Source organism: Pelmatolapia mariae, linkage group LG20 (assembly GCF_036321145.2).
Source record: "Pelmatolapia mariae isolate MD_Pm_ZW linkage group LG20, Pm_UMD_F_2, whole genome shotgun sequence".
NCBI lineage: Eukaryota > Metazoa > Chordata > Actinopteri > Cichliformes > Cichlidae > Pelmatolapia > Pelmatolapia mariae.
In genome coordinates, this window is record NC_086244.1 from 34772792 (window position 1) to 34787946 (window position 15155).

Here is a 15155-nt window from a genome sequence, read left to right on the forward strand (position 1 = left end):
TTCTCCTCACGTTCCCCTCTTTCCTCTCTCCCTCTTTGGACTGACAATCATACACAAATAGATTGTATTCAATTAGATGAAAAAATTACATTCATGTGAAAAAAAAAATTATTAAGATCACTAACGAAAAGTCCTCTCTCAGTGTACTTTCAACCAAAAGGCAAATAACCAAACCACATGAACATCTAATAAAAGATATAAAATATTGAAACACTGATCCAACATTATCCTTTATTGATGGATCATTTGTTCTTACACTTTTACCTGAATGTGGCTCCTGTTTTTGAAAAAGCCTTCCTTATATCCATTATGAACCTGGCTGTCTCTCTGTACACAAACACACACACACACAACAGGAGTTATAAGGTTAATGGGCATTCAGTCAGTTAGCTAGTTAGTATCCATTTCAAACAGGACAGTGGTAACAACGGCAGGCTACGGACAATTTTAAGTTTTAGATTTTAAATAGGCTGTATACATTTCAGTGGGAGCAACAGGACGGTCAAATGTCGCAGAATTTACTACAGAGTAGGACGGATTGTAGGGTAGCAAACATCATTGGAAAACACGTTTTCAGCACTGCAGGTTACCTGGGTGTAAGGTTTTTCAGCTAAAAAGAAACACGACTCCTACCTAACTACATAAAGAGTAACTGAAGGTTAAATGCTGCTAATATGTCCTGTTTTAATCCAGCCAATCCACCTCCGCTCCGCTGCGTCTCAGCTACCATCGCTGTGGCAGCAACGACCCTAGAGCCAGAGTGGGGGCGAGCTGGAACAAACCATTTTGGGAGGGGGGAGGGGTTCTCTATACTTTTGTTGTTCAAATGTTCCGTCTCAACCAAGTACTGTATGCTTTTTATATTTTTAGTAGTGTGTCACACAAACAGCAAATATTGTCAAAAAAAAAAAAAAAAGAAGTAAGAAATCTTTGGGGGTGCTTTGATTCATTTTGGGGGAGCTGAAGCACCCCCAGAAATGGGCTAAAATCGCCCCTGCGTAGGAGCATGTTTATAGAACTTAAATATACCAAATATGTCCCGATTCTTCCGGCTTGCGCAGGTGGCGCAGGAGTATACTGCCAGGCTACTAGCTCGTGTGTGACACCTGAGGTCGCTGGTTCGAATCCACGCTGTCCCTCAGCAGCTAGTGGGCTTCTGGGCTGCGCTTAAAGAACCGGAGCCCCTCACTCTTTTGCCCTTTTCTTTTCCTTTTTCTTTGCGCAAAGGCGGCCTGCCCGCCATCTTTCTCTCTTTCAAATAATGACACTTGCTCTTTCTTTCCTCTTCTCTCTTCTCAGCAAAACACTGCCACAATCAGCTCTCTCAGCTGCTCAACAGCCCATCTCAATCTGCTCTCTCACCTCCCAACAAATGCTTCTAACTCACTCAATTTACGCTCTGTACACACAATCTATTCATCAAAACTTAGCTATTTTGGGGGGCTTTCTCAAAATCTTACTGTTATTATTGTAGGACTTGCTCACAAACTCTTTGTTTCCTCACAAAATGGACACAAATCACTTGCATCTGCACTCTGTCCCTCAGCAGCTACATACACACCCGCCGTTCCGACTCGGCCTTGGAGATCAGCATACCAAGGCGTTTGGAAAAGTCTAACAGTCTAAACACAGTTTGCTATCAGGGGAGAGATTGTTTGCTATGTTCAGCTCCAGCCTCCAGACCGCAGCTGGCGCCGATATGGTAGCCGCATGAAATAACGGTGCTGTTCTTTCTTTAGCGCGAACCACTGCATGTCAATTTTACAGTCGTCTAAGGTCCATCACTGGTCTCTCACCACCAGTGTTCACGACAGCCGCGAGCCTCTCCCAGATGTTGTCAGATGTTGTCAGAGTCTCAGTACTCACAGCAGCCGCAAGCTTCTCCAAGATGTCATCCGTGCTGCATCTAATGAGTGTGAGGTTATTATACTGTCATATGTTACATTATACTTTTAATCAAAGAATGGTTGAATCATGATACTGCTGTAGGCCACATTACACTTATACTTATTATAGATGGTGTAATCATTATGTAGTTTAGTTTGCATTATACTCCTGACTTAGAAGAAGGTGACAACTATAAGATTTATTAGACTGATTTGTATTACATTATACTGCTGATTTACTGTGAATGAGTTACACTGTTTTATGACATTCCATCCTGCTGATTTATAAAGAGAATACTGTTTGCAGACAATCGTGGCCTTGCTTTTCTGATTGTTGGTTTTATGGCTAGGTGGGGGCCACCAGAGGATATAAGAGTTTGAGTAACAGTCTGACATTTTGAGATCTGCTGTGACCCTCTTCATGCACATCTCCCATCCGGATGGTTAATGCTCAAAAGTGTTTGTATGGGATAATAATAATAATTGTATGGAATAAAGGGCACGGGGGCTCTCCCGAACCCAGGCTTCTCGTGGAGAAGAGGGCGTCAATTGCATTCAGGGACCAGTTGATCAAATCCGTAATTCTTCTTTTAGGTGTTTGAGAACAGACTGTAAGACTCTTCCAGTGTAAAGGGAGACAAGTAGACAAGACTAGACAGAGGCACGAGAAAGCCAAGCAGGAAAGATAAGGGAGAGGGAGAAAGTGTGACCGCCTTCATCAAGAGCCAAACGAGACACAGTTCTGCTCTCTAGGCGAACCAGCCCTTGTCCACCTTCCTCTTTGGGCAAAAAAAGTGCAGCCTGGGGTAACCAGTGTCGGTTATCCCCCCCCAAAGAAATTGATCCTATCAACAACAAAATCATACTACGACACACACTAATAAACTACATTCACTATGACCTCAATACCTAATACACAGTCCAATATTTCTACAGTGTACTGTTATGAAAACAACAGAATGATGATGAGACACTGTGGTAAAGTTTTAGAGGTTTATTTGCAGATAGTTATGAATACAGGATAAACACTGTGGGCTCCAGGAGACGGGGCAGAGGTAGTGAAGGTTGTCTGAAGGCACACTCAGACACTGTCACAGAAGGTTGCGGAGATCCGTAACGTTGAAACGTCTGCACAGAAACAGAGAGTGAGCAAAGGCAAGAACTGATGGAAAATGTGACATGACTGTGGCATGATACCTTGGTAATGCAATGATCTGGTTGTTTAGAAGCCAGCTTGAAGACCTCATGAGGAACAGGCGAGTAATCAGCTGATTGTTGACAAGTGACCGAGGGACAGGAAGGTGGAGGAGCATCCCCTAAAAAAGACAAGCACACGGACAACAACACAGGCATACACCGAAAGAGGAGAGAGAGAAAGAAGCAGGCCAGCAAAAGAGGGCAAGGGAACGATGACGTCTACAGAGACCCATTTTCATTTGGTACATCGTGTTACCAGATGTCAGTTTGTGATGTTAGATCCCAACTTGTCAGTCAAGAAACCTTTTTCCAAAGATATCAGCACAAACCAAAATCACTGTGCGGATTAAAAACAGTAAATTGTCGAAGTTTGTGACGGATCATCCCATTTTCTGTTTGTAATCTGATTAAATCAGATGTATAGCACTGCCTGCATTTGTGAGTAGTGTCTCACTGTTGTTCAGTGGGTGCAGCCGTGTTGGGAGAGGGTCGCCATGGCTATAAGCCAGGGCAGCTTCCGGGATGATGGTTCTGGCTCCTATTTGTTTTTACTTACAGGTGATGACGTGAGGGGAGCCGCGGTGGTATCGAGCGACGGACTCCAGTGCAGAATGCTAACTGGGCTGGGATGTGATGGGCCCAGTGGACGGACGAGACTGGGACAGGAGGCTCCTCGTCTGCCTGGCACGAGGCTGGCCTGGACCCCGCTCAGCAAGAGGAATTTCTGTCCAGCTCAAGAACACACAAGGAATATTCGTCCTGGGTTGTGGGACTGGGTGGGATTTTTGTGCACGAAGAGAATTGTATTTTGACCAGTTTTAGAATAATCTTATCTAGTCTCGGTGGGAATTTTAGCATATTGAGAATATTTTATTGTATAATTTATTTCTTAGTATCTGGTTTGTCTTATTCCTGCTGTCCACCTGGTGGAATAAACAGTTTCTGATCAGACAATCACTTCTGTGTTATAATGTTAACTGAAGTTTCTCAGGTCAGATGACCAATAGATGATAAGAAATATACTCTTAGCAATTATTAGAGTTGAAAAGTACTTTGCAAGTCAAAGTACTAAATCGGGTTAGGTTGAGGCTTAATCCTTCACCTTAAATGGTTCAGATTGTCTCTAAATGGATGAATGAAACAATACTTTCCTGTCAAAAACAACATTTTAGTCAGGGCTAGCAGAAAGTTTCATATATATCATGAACATCTTTCCTATTTGTCTTCCTATAGTTTAGTTTCATTTTCTTACCCCACCCCCAACCGGTGGAGGCAGATGGCCGCCCTCCCTGAGCCTGGTTCTGCCGAAAATGGAGTTTTTCCTTCCCACTGTTGCCAAGTGCTTGCTCATAGGGGATCATTTGATTGTTGGGGCTTTTTCTGTATTATTGCACAACCTTTATCTTACCATATATTTCAAGTTTATATGTTGTGAATTGGCTTGATTTAAATCAAACTGAACTGCATTCAATTAAAGCCAAATATAACTTGTAATCGAATCTATTCAAATGTAAAGTCCTCTCACTCAATTTGGACTAGCACTGAAAAACACACTGACATCCTCTGTTTCCCAATTAGCAGATCAGAGGGTGCTGTTTTATTCATGACTCAATACTTGAATGGTTTTATCCTGTTTATAAATAAACATTTTAAAATGGCATTGCTTCATTGTATGATTAGTTCTTTGTCTGTGTCAGTCCTTAATACACACACATGTATACAATAATTCTAGTTGCCACAGTCTCCGGAGATCCTATGCTCTGTTTTCTCATACTTTTCTTCACTGTTTACCTCATTCTGCCCAATAAAATGTACATTTTTGTAAACAATGACTTGTTTTATGCCATTAAAAAGAAACATGTCTCCATACGAGGACGTAGTTGAAAAGAAAAAGTCACCACTTTGCATTTTACAAATCAAGTAAACAAACACGGGGCTATTTATCATATAACTAACTTTTAGGTATGTGGGATAGAAGGACTGGAGCTTTAAATGTTGTGCCTCCATAATTATTCTAGAGTCTTTACAGTGTTCAGCCCCTGCTGTGATTTGGTTCTACATACATAAACTTGAAGTGAATTAATCCACCTGTTCACAGGAGATCACAGGAAGATGACACCAAACATCAGAAGATCTTATTGTGCGCCACAGTAAAAGGCTGGTTTCTTGGGACTAAAAGCACATAATAAACTACAGCAGAAGCTCACATAAAGCAGGAAATAAGCAGGCAGCACTTCATCTGCTAATGCACGTTTCCCACTTTTATTGTTGCCTCATTCACTAACAGTTCAATGGTGCAAGATTACCATACACAGAATTAGGATATCTGCATGACACATCTGGGGTTAACTGATATTAAATTTCAGAGGGGGAAGGTGGGAAATATCACGGCTAGTTTTGTTTGAAAGGCATCAACAGAAAAACAAACACAGAAAAAAGTGATGAGGTGAAGAAAGACACAATAAGTCTGCTGTCGTTTTAGATGTCACCAGCTACTTTGTATAGTCCTATATCTCTGATATTAAAAAATTAAAATGAGTTAAAATACACCTTTATTTTGATAGAGTTCAGATGGATGCCTAGCATGACTAATGAGTAGATCTCCTCCAAAAAAACAACAGACTTCTAATTCACTCAAACCACTTTCTAATAAAGAGGAAGCACTAATGTAACTCACCTCCTCAGTGGAGGTGCAGGGGTTACATGTTAGGTCTCCTTTTCCTTTCATTTGGTTTAATATGAGTGGAACAACTAAACCGCACAGACTTTATCTGATCAGTTAGTTCAACCTTTTATTAATATGTGCAAAGAGCTGCAAACAAATACATATACATTGCAAACAATAAATACACAATCCAAAATAAAAACACCTCTGCAAATGAAGTGGAAACGTTTGCTCTGGCAGCGCTTCGCATCAACATGTATATGAGGTACATTGCACTTTTGAGACTTGATCTGTGCATAGGTGCATCTTTGATGTGCAGCTCAGAGATCCACAATCCAGCACGTTTCTGTTTCTCTGACTGTCAGGCTGGCTGACCCGAGGTCACGTCAGAGCTTTATTTTTTATCTATATGTAACAGACAGCTGAACACGAGTACTTCACTTCAGAGATTTCAGCCGACGCTGGTGTGACAGCGAGGGGAGTCATGGGACTACATCGTAATCTGTCCTGCGGGCCATTTAAAAGCAGCTTTGCTGGCTAACCACTGCCGTCAAAGCAAAAAAACTAAAGAAACATTGCACCTTCATTCTTTTTTCCTTACGTCCTTCTAACCTTTTCACTGTGTTTTCTTTGCGTCTTGACAACAAGAGTGTAAAGTTAATAGCAGTAAATGTCAAGGCTTCTGATTCTCAGTGAGATAGAGCAAGCTAGAGGAGCAGAGAGGAATGTGTTAAATGAGGGTTAACTAACACACTGATCCCAGAACACACCCGATGTACAAATCAAGTTTTCTCCTTAGTTCGTTTTCATCCTCCTAGTCCTCCTCCTCCTCATCTCCTTGTAACCTTGTTTATATTCCTTGGGATGAAAAAGCAAAAAGGGGCCCAAATCTACTCCTGCAGGAACAATTGGTCATTGTTTGTTTTTTTAAACTGCTGAGATATGAAGCGATCCTCGCTTGTTTGTCTCTAGTTAGTCTGCAGTTTTAATGTTAACACAAATGCATGAGTATTTTACTGACTCACTAACTGACACTGGCACTATTGGGGGTTTAGAGGCGGCGTATGTACACAGATTGAGGAGGATCTACGTATGACGTGGACGACAGTGGAACCGCTCCGCCCGCTCAGTTCTTCGTCAGGCCGCTGCGCCGCCTCGCCAGCTTAGATCTGCGGGGAGAGTTTTATGTTGTGAGGAGAAGGGAATGTTTTTGAAGGGTGCAGAAGCTGCACGTTTGACTGTGGTGTGAGAGGAGCGTGTGTGTGTACCTTATCCTTCCTGCTAGCAGAGGACTAAAAGCGTACAGCCATTCGTTCATGTCTTTCTCATTGTTGGCCTGCAGGAGGATGCCTCGATGTTTTGTGTACACTGCAAATGTGTTGGGCATCTGAAAAGAAAACATCACATTATATTCATGTTCATTCAAATGATAAATCCCAGTCCATTTGCCATTTCATCATTCAATGTGTCCAAAATTGGCCAACGTGCACCAAAACCATTTGAATGAATCTCATTAAAAACAAACGTGTTACATCGAGCCTTCCTCTATCCTGCCTCAAACCTTAAGCATGGCCTGCTGGTCTTTGCTGTATTCCACCTGTGCTGTGGAGAGGTTGACGGCGCCTCGCTCCACGGGGTCCTTGTCGCTGTTGTAGATGAAGACGTAGGGCCGGCGAACAACCACAAAATGCTTCACCTATGAGTTAGAGCGAGGCTCCACGAAGCTTAGAAAACCCTTCTTGGACACAACAGATCTGAAAAGAAGAGATTTGATTCATTTATTTTTTTTTTTTAAGAGAGTGCTTGTTTTTCTGAGGAAGAAGCAGAGTTGGTTTGTTTCCAGCTGAAATCATCCAGGTTCAGGAATTTGAATCGATCCACATCATTTCTGCTTGAACTAGAGAACATGAGTGTCGAGTATAGAGTATACGAGTATAGACAGAAAGAGGAAAAGTTAGTTTAACAGCATTATTTTTTATGAAGTCCTACTTGGTGCTAACATTACAGGGTGTCTGTTTACAGCAGTGTGTCATGTTGCTAAAAAAAAAAGTGAGTGACGTGAGCAGAGTTCTGACATATCAGGAAGTGAACACAGTGACTGAAGCGGTGTTCACATTCATCCTTGAATCATGACAAAACGTGAGGAATCGCACTGAGGTGAGACCTTGACAACAGATAAATCAGGAGCCACAGAGTGTCAAGTGTCAGCCGACACCAATCGGGACAATGATAAGAGAGAAATTCATTTACAGACACGTGAAAAAGCAGTCTAAGGTTCTGGATCTAGATTATTACAACACATCATTATTTATTTAAAACAACCCAAAATGCACAAATGACTATAACCAAGTACATGTGACCTGTGAGTACCTGTGATTCAGCAGCTGATGGAACCAACTTTAGCAGCAAAAACTTGAGGTAATCGTTTTTTATTAGTGTTTCACAGCAGTGTGGACGGATTTGTGGCCCATTTGTCTTTACAATGTTTCTTCGGTTCATTGAAGTTTGCAGATATTTATTCATTCACAGCTTTCTTAACGTTCAATCATGTTGAAGTCTCAACTTTGAGCCACTGCAGCACCACTCTGTTGTTGCTTTGCTGCTGCGCTCTGGAGTCACTGACCCAACGATGATCTCATTTGACTCTAGAGTACTTCATGGCTCACTCAGTGACCTAGACACTTTGCAGGTTCTTTGGCAGCAAAAAAAGCCCAAATAATCATCACGATTTATTCATAACACACGTGAAAAGACCCAGGAAAACCGAGTTAACGATAAAAACGATAACAAAATAACGCTGAAAACTGATAAAAACCCTGAAAACCATACATTTCACACCTGAGCCTCAACTCTTGCGGCCCGGTACCAAACGACTCACGGACCGGTACCGGTCCGAGGCCCGGGGGTTGGGGACCGCTGATCTAGTGCATTTGATTAGCACTTGGCTAATACTGACCCTCTTAACTAATTATGGAAATAGTCTTGGATGTACTTAGTTTTTTAAACATCTGAATTTCGGCTCAGTGTTTGTTAAATAAATAATGACGTGGTATAACGTGTTATGTGTTGTTCATCTGAGGTTGCATTTACCTCATATTAAGACCTACTAAGGACCTGATTTATTTTTAATTATGTCCTAAAACATAAAACCTGAGAGCTCACATAACTGCATATGCTCAGAATATATACAGCACACATGGATACAAATGACTGCCTTGCAGCAGCAATCTTAAGACCATCACTATGAGCTCTATACAAGGTTACACTGTTCCTGTTATTAACAGCAGGGGGCACTATCAGCCACAGACTGAGAGCCAGATATGCTCTGCTGGTGCCTCATTGGCCTCATTGTTCCTGAGGTAAGACTCTATAGTGAGAAACAGCTGAGGGGGAAAACATTGATCTGGAAACGTCTGAGTGTTACAGAGGATATACATAGCACTGTGGTTCAGTGTCACACAATCACAAACAAATACAGAAAAGTAGTAAAAAGGGTGTTGCCTCCAAATATTGCTTTTACTGGTTTGGAGCTTAGGAGGCTTAATATCGACAGGCATGAATGAAGACAGATCAGAACAGCTGTTTGATCACAGCATCCAGTACCAACACAATCATCCACACTCAAGAGCCCTGTTGACTTCAGAGTCAGCAGCTGAATGTCTAAAATATGAAATGTAATTTTTTGGTCCATCAGCTACAGCTACAGCATGAACTGCTTAAAGTGAGAAGCAGCCTAAAGCCCGACAGATTCATCTTTCCAGACTGAAAATATCTCGCTGCCCTTCTCGTGGATGAGGGTCACCCTTGATCCTGCAGCAAACATAACAGGAGCTCAGGATCACAGTGAGCACAGCTAGAGCAACATTACGCTTTAAAAGAAGATATTAAACTGTGTACAAAGGAAGCAGTTACCACTGTGTGAGTAAGCGGGCGATCGTGGCTCAAGAGTTGGGAGTTCGCCTTGTAAACCGGTTCGAGCCCCGGCCCGGACAGTCTCGGTAGTTGTATCCTTGGGCAAGACACTTCACCCTTGTCTGACTACTGGTTGTGGTCAGAGGGCCCGGTGGCGCCAGTGTCCGGCAGCCTCGCCTCTGTCAGTGCACCCCAGGGGGGCTGTAGCTTGCCATCACCAGTGCGTGAATGTGAACTGGATGTGTAAAGCGCTTTGGGGTCCTTAGGGACTAGTAAAGTGCTATACAAATACAGGCCATTTTAATAAGAAAACAACATGTGCACCAATCCTGTACCTGGTGCAGCAGGTAGGTACCATGGCAGGGCAGGCCTCCACTGTGATCCACGATGGCTGGGATGCACCTGTGCATGGAGGGAGGAGGAGACACAGCATCCCAACTTATAATATTCTTCATGGAGATCATTTTTATGGTTCCTTTAAAGCTTGTGCGTGAATATAACACTCCAGGTGGATACTCACTCTCCAGTGGGCTCCAACTCGCTGATCTCAAACCAGACCAGCAGGTCGTACTTGCTGACACACTGACCCAGGTTGGATTTGGTGATGGTGTTCAACTTGGTGGCTGGAACTGACACACACACACACACACACACACACACACACACACACACACACACACACACACACACACACACACAGAAGCTCAATGTTATCAAGCTGAAAATTTTCTGAATTGAAGAGAAGATGAATAAAAGTGAGGAGTATTTACTACATGCTTTGGGTGACTGAATGGAGGATGGATAGGTGACGTGAAAACACTACTGACCCTTTATACTGAGCCAGTAGCTCACACACTTCTATTAAATCTGTCTATAGAGCCAGTAATCACAGAGGATAGATACTGGAAGCAAACTGAAATATTAGGAGGAACTAAATCACAGATTACAACACCAGTGGCAGCACCCTGCTGTCTCACACATCAGGATCACGGTCCTGTTGAAACGGGCTAATCGCTAAAGCTCACAGTTGCATTCGTCTATACTCAATATGATCGAAAGGAATGTTATTACACTTGAAAACTGCTCTACTCACGTCTTCATTGGTGTGAATGACACGTCATTGATCCTGAAGCTGTCTCCTCAGGACAGTTTCTAAGCAACGGATGGGAATAGGATAGTATTTCCTGGATGCTGTTGGAGGAATGTTGACTTAATAAAAATACCTTTTATTTATATATGCATATAAAATTAGCCAATGTGATTAGAATACAATCGTTTACACATTTCTAACAAAATCTGCTGCATTAAATATGAATTATCACTGCATGACTGGATCTGCTGTTTGACCCCCACCAACCTGTTCACGTCCTGGCCATGGAGGTGCAGCGGGTGCTGCTGGTAGTGGCTGAACACTTCAAACACGACGGGCTTGCTCTTGATGTTCTCAATAAAAGACTCTGTAACTTCGACAGAAATCTGCTCCAACAGATAAAAATAAAGGGTTTGACAAACTGAGTTAGAATAAAATCGTTGAAGCACAGTTAGTGTGTGTGTAGGTGCAGATGTGTGTGTGTGCACTCACATTCTGGACGTGGTAAAAGCCCAGAGGAGCTCCTTTGCCAGTGTTTTTCAGAGGCTCGGTGGAAAAAGCCTCATTGTGACGGTGCAAGAAACTGAGGGGTTCATTCTGGTTCATCACAATGGTGATCTAGGAGTTAAGATCAGGGCTCAAAGCAAGCCACTCTGCTTCTATGCCAGACACATTCAATCATGTCTTTATGGACCATGTTTGTGCATTAGGTCACAGTCGTGTTGGAAGGGAAAAACACCCTCCCTAAACTGTTCTCACAGTGTTTTAAGCACAGACTGGTCCAAAACGTCTTGGTAACCTGAAGCGTTAAGATTTCCTTTCACTGGAACCGCAAGACCCAGGCCAAAGTCAGAGGAGAAATAAATGAATACTATTAAAAACCAACTACCTCACTGACAGACCACAGTACGTCAAGCTGAAGGACGTCACGTCTGACACTGTGGTCAGCAGCACAGGAGCACCACAGGGAACTGTGCTGTCCCCTCTTCTCTCCACCCTGTACACCTCTGATGTCTGCTACAACTCTGAATCTCAGATGTTTGTGGACGACACAGTCATCATGGGGTGTATCTAGGACAGGGGTAGGCAACTCCAGGCCTCGAGTGCCAGTGTCCTGCAGGTTTTAGATCACACCCTGGGTTAACACACCTGAATCAAATGATTAGTTCATTACCAGGCCTCTGGAGAACGTCAAGAAATGCTGAGGAGCCATTTAGCCCTTTAAATCAGCTGTGATGGATCATGGACACATCTAAAACCTCCAGGACACCGGCACTCGAGGCCTGGAGTTGCCTACCCCTCATCTAGGATGACCAGGAAGAGGAGTACAGGAGTCTGGTGAGAAACTTTGTTACATGGAGTCACACAAACCACCTGCAACTCAACACTTCAAAGACCAAGGAACTGGTTGTGGACTTCGGGAGGTCCAGACCAGGTCCACTGACAGTTCAGATAGAGAGAGAGGAGGTGGAGGTGGTCAACAAGTACTATAAAAATGGAGGCAACTTTGCCTGTGGTAGAATGTATACAATGTATGAAAAAATCTTTACTGCAGATACTAATTTAATAATACTAATTTTGTGTTGTAAGATTTATGAGTTTCATGCTTTCATAGTGGTACTTGGGAGAGCTTGACATTTTTCTCAGGTGGTGTGCACTGTAAAAAGTTTGAGAAACACTGATAAGGGGGTCTGTATGCGGCAGTCATACACACAACTGGACAGTCCAAAAGTTGGCCTACCTATTACTGGCTGAGGTTTTAGTAGAGTTGTGGCTGAACCACATAAAAATATATCATTCATTTTAATCTCCCCAATCAATGATAATGTTATGTTGGAATGTTGTTAAAGAGGGTCAAAAATGTTTCAACCCAGTTTGTTTTGCAGATAGCAGCTTTAATATAGGGAGGACACAACTTCCAGACTGTATGAGTAAAATCAGGTTTTTTCTCTTCGTCAGTTTCATAGTTTCTATTTTGCCTGTCACTGTTCCCTGTCTGTTTTCTTACCTGGTTCTTCCTGACCTTGTACTTTCTCCTCACGTTCCCCTCTTTCCTCTCTCCCTCTTTGGACTGACAATCATACACAAATAGATTGTATTCAATTAGATGAAAAAATTACATTCATGTGAAAAAAAAATTATTAGGATCACTAACGAAAAGTCCTCTCTCAGTGTACTTTCAACCAAAAGGCAAATAACCAAACCACATGAACATCTAATAAAAGATATAAAATATTGAAACACTGATCCAACATTATCCTTTATTGATGGATCATTTGTTCTTACACTTTTACCTGAATGTGGCTCCTGTTTTTGAAAAAGCCTTCCTTATATCCATTATGAACCTGGCTGTCTCTCTGTACACAAACACACACACACACAACAGGAGTTATAAGGTTAATGGGCATTCAGTCAGTTAGCTAGTTAGTATCCATTTCAAACAGGACAGTGGTAACAACGGCAGGCTACGGACAATTTTAAGTTTTAGATTTTAAATAGGCTGTATACATTTCAGTGGGAGCAACAGGACGGTCAAATGTCGCAGAATTTACTACAGAGTAGGACGGATTGTAGGGTAGCAAACATCATTGGAAAACACGTTTTCAGCACTGCAGGTTACCTGGGTGTAAGGTTTTTCAGCTAAAAAGAAACACGACTCCTATCTAACTACATAAAGAGTAACTGAAGGTTAAATGCTGCTAATATGTCCTGTTTTAATCCAGCCAATCCACCTCCGCTCCGCTGCGTCTCCGCTACCATCGCTGTGGCAGCAACGACCCTAGAGCCAGAGTGGGGGCGAGCTGGAACAAACCATTTTGGGAGGGGGGAGGGGTTCTCTATACTTTTGTTGTTCAAATGTTCCGTCTCAACCAAGTACTGTATGCTTTTTATATTTTTAGTAGTGTGTCACACAAACAGCAAATATTGTCAAAAAAAAAAAAAAAAGAAGTAAGAAATCTTTGGGGGTGCTTTGATTCATTTTGGGGGAGCTGAAGCACCCCCAGAAATGGGCTAAAATCGCCCCTGCGTAGGAGCATGTTTATAGAACTTAAATATACCAAATATGTCCCGATTCTTCCGGCTTGCGCAGGTGGCGCAGGAGTATACTGCCAGGCTACTAGCTCGTGTGTGACACCTGAGGTCGCTGGTTCGAATCCACGCTGTCCCTCAGCAGCTAGTGGGCTTCTGGGCTGCGCTTAAAGAACCGGAGCCCCTCACTCTTTTGCCCTTTTCTTTTCCTTTTTCTTTGCGCAAAGGCGGCCTGCCCGCCATCTTTCTCTCTTTCAAATAATGACACTTGCTCTTTCTTTCCTCTTCTCTCTTCTCAGCAAAACACTGCCACAATCAGCTCTCTCAGCTGCTCAACAGCCCATCTCAATCTGCTCTCTCACCTCCCAACAAATGCTTCTAACTCACTCAATTTACGCTCTGTACACACAATCTATTCATCAAAACTTAGCTATTTTGGGGGGCTTTCTCAAAATCTTACTGTTATTATTGTAGGACTTGCTCACAAACTCTTTGTTTCCTCACAAAATGGACACAAATCACTTGCATCTGCACTCTGTCCCTCAGCAGCTACATACACACCCGCCGTTCCGACTCGGCCTTGGAGATCAGCATACCAAGGCGTTTGGAAAAGTCTAACAGTCTAAACACAGTTTGCTATCAGGGGAGAGATTGTTTGCTATGTTCAGCTCCAGCCTCCAGACCGCAGCTGGCGCCGATATGGTAGCCGCATGAAATAACGGTGCTGTTCTTTCTTTAGCGCGAACCACTGCATGTCAATTTTACAGTCGTCTAAGGTCCTTCACTGGTCTCTCACCACCAGTGTTCACGACAGCCGCGAGCCTCTCCCAGATGTTGTCAGATGTTGTCAGAGTCTCAGTACTCACAGCAGCCGCAAGCTTCTCCAAGATGTCATTATACTCCTGACTTAGAAGAAGGTGACAACTATAAGATTTATTAGACTGATTTGTATTACATTATACTGCTGATTTACTGTGAATGAGTTACACTGTTTTATGACATTCCATCCTGCTGATTTATAAAGAGAATACTGTTTGCAGACAATCGTGGCCTTGCTTTTCTGATTGTTGGTTTTATGGCTAGGTGGGGGCCACCAGAGGCTATAAGAGTTTGAGTAACAGTCTGACATTTTGAGATCTGCTGTGACCCTCTTCATGCACATCTCCCATCCGGATGGTTAATGCTCAAAAGTGTTTGTATGGAATAATAATAATAATTGTATGGAATAAAGGGCACGGGGGCTCTCCCGAACCCAGGCTTCTCGTGGAGAAGAGGGCGTCAATTGCATTCAGGGACCAGTTGATCAAATCCGTAATTCTTCTTTTAGGTGTTTGAGAACAGACTGTAAGACTCTTCCAGTGTAAAGGGAGACAAG

General features: G+C 42.8%; 1 long non-coding RNA gene across 3 annotated transcripts; it reads right to left on the reverse strand.

The window, feature by feature from the left end:
* Positions 1-5667: 5667 nt before the first annotated feature.
* Positions 5668-13483, reverse strand: LOC134618172 (uncharacterized). Of its 3 annotated transcripts, XR_010573368.1 has the most exons (10): positions 13371-13483; positions 13045-13107; positions 11243-11368; positions 11018-11136; positions 10754-10851; positions 10181-10289; positions 9996-10062; positions 7310-7502; positions 7017-7135; positions 5668-6917 (listed from the first exon to the last, which is right to left on the reverse strand). It is a non-coding gene; the product is annotated as an uncharacterized LOC134618172 (long non-coding RNA). The 3 variants fall into 3 exon arrangements; XR_010573369.1 differs by lacking the exons at positions 13045-13107; positions 13371-13483 and adding an exon at positions 12759-12825 and having other exon boundaries at positions 5669-6917; XR_010091848.2 differs by lacking the exons at positions 11243-11368; positions 13045-13107; positions 13371-13483 and adding an exon at positions 12759-12825 and having other exon boundaries at positions 5669-6917.
* Positions 13484-15155: the final 1672 nt, after the last annotated feature.